Here is a 2,557-nt window from a genome sequence, read left to right as displayed (position 1 = left end):
ATTAGATACTAAGAGACTAGTTACTGGACTAGGAACTACAACACATATCAATTACACTCTCTCAATCATAATAACTCACCATCAAATCTTAACACTGTTACTGTACTATTAACTGAAGGAAGATCTATATATGAGTACACACTGATGGTATAGGTACTCATTGCTGAGAGATCTGTTAGTACAATTTCATCTTCACTGGTAGATACTACATTCCTGGTTTCACCTCCAGTAGTATACTCAATCACATATCCATTAGTCTCTGATGAATTGGTCCAGTTCACTTTGATACTAGTAGCATTTAATATAAACCCTCTCACATTATTTGGAGGACCACTAGGAGCTAGAAAAGAGACAAAGGTATCTACTATTGATTAAAGTATAATCATACCATGTAATATCACAGATTGACTGTAGTTGACTCCTCCAATCATTGCTATACAGGTAACATTAACTGATACTCCCAGTGGATCAGGATATACCAGTAGTGTGTTGTTGTATGTGAGGACATCAATTGATGTATACATTGAGTTACTCTTCATCACTCCATTCACTAACCAGTAGACATCAGTTGAAGGATTTATATCAGTAGTTGTGAGACAATCAATACGATATTGAGTGTTATTGAGTTGTGTAATGGATGAGACTAGTGTCCAATTGATTGAATTAATAACTAGAAATATATCAACAATGTTACAAGTACATTACAGGTGCAGTAGCAATACCTGGTAAGGTCTGTACACTGATTGTACTAGCAGGTCCCAGTAATTGTTGATAGGCTCTGACTGTGATGCTATAAGTTGTTCCTCCTCTCAGTCCATTCAGTGTGATTGTATTATTACTACTTCCCTCCACCTGTATTGTCTGCACAGTGTCTGTGTCACTAGTGACATTGACTACATATCCATCAGCATCAGATGAATCAAGTGTAGTCCAACTGACAGTGATAGTGGTAGCTGTCTTGTTGACCTCAGTAAGAGAAGAGGGAGCAGTTGCTGGTGCTATAAAAATAATGAAGTCGTTTTATTGCTAGTTACCAGTCAGACATTACATCATGTATCCAATGTTAAGTTTGCGTACATATTCATGTATTGTGTATAAATGTGCAATATGTCCAAGTTACCTGTTACAAAAATGTCTTTATTTCTTGCTACTGGGTTGCTACTGTAATGACCAAAAAACAAATTGAATCTAAATACATGATCTCCATTGTTGTTTGATTGACTCAGTACTCCACTAGTAATATTCTCTCCATTCCATGTAACATTTAGAGTATAGTCCCACCTTCCATTACCATAATCTACTGACATTCCATCACCATACATGAAGTTACAACTATATTCAGTAACTCTGTTTCCATTACAGAGTTCAGTACTGGCACTACCAGACTCATAGTACCAATTGGCAGCATGTAAAAAAGCACTGTGATCATCACTACCAATTTTAATGGCATGTAGTGTATATGTTTGAGGTAGAACTGTTATATCTGAAGGAAGGTCAACTGTGATGGGTTCAATCTGTGCCCATCCTACAGTAAATCAGTAACAAAGTGACAGTGTGTACTAGTTTAATGAGAACACTTACTGAATATATTAGCAAAGATGATGTTAGTGTTAGGATCTGAACAATCAGTGGGTAGACAACACTTGTACCAGCCATCATCAGATGGTAATAAGCTTTGTCCAATAGGTATGTAAAGACTGATAGTAGCATTAGGTGAAGATACTTCATTACAATGAAGAGGATCAGTACTGCAGTTAACTGATGATCCACTAGGAGTAACCCACTTTCCACCATTCAGAGTAGAACCAGGTAACACACACATGATACTGTTACTGGCTTCTTTAATATCAGCATCAAAAAAATATGATCCATTAGTATAACAGTTTTCTTTATGCCTCAGGTATATACCTATAAAAACCTATACAGTTGTTATTATACACATCCAGTGTCTTACCTGAGGAAAGTGGACATTGACTAATAACTTCACTGACACTCAACAAGAAGAAAATAGATACAACCAATTGCAGTAAAAACATGTCAACAAAAAAACAGAAGACTACCAGAATAATCAAATTAAGAAAACTGTTTAGACAGTAGCGTGCTTCAGTTTAAAACTTATAGTTTGTTTGTCCTCTTAGTGTTGACAACATAGGCAACAAAGTTGATACATCAGCGTCACAGATGAATAAAGTTATTTTTTTGAATCACAACAAAAAACATAGCTCTACTATATCTATGACTTTACTAAACAATTCAAAACAGTCACTTACTTACTCTCTTATGACAACAAAAACAACTAATTTCAATTTTTTCATAATATAGAATTACAATAACAAAGAAATTGTAATTTCAGTTATAATATACCCAGACTAGTTATTACAAGAGAAATCATTTTTTGTTTTCCCTGCATGCATACACACTTCAAGCTTTATAAAGAGTGTCACAAGAAAAACATTGTGCCATACTCGCTAAGCAAGAGTCAGCATAGAATGAAGATTGACTCTACACCATTAAGGTAATCTATGCACGCTATACCTTAATATTTCATTTTTTTGTA

This window comes from Amphimedon queenslandica, unplaced genomic scaffold, assembly GCF_000090795.2.
Source record: "Amphimedon queenslandica unplaced genomic scaffold, v1.1 AMPQUscaffold_13520, whole genome shotgun sequence".
NCBI lineage: Eukaryota > Metazoa > Porifera > Demospongiae > Haplosclerida > Niphatidae > Amphimedon > Amphimedon queenslandica.
This window is presented reverse-complemented; position numbering follows the sequence as displayed.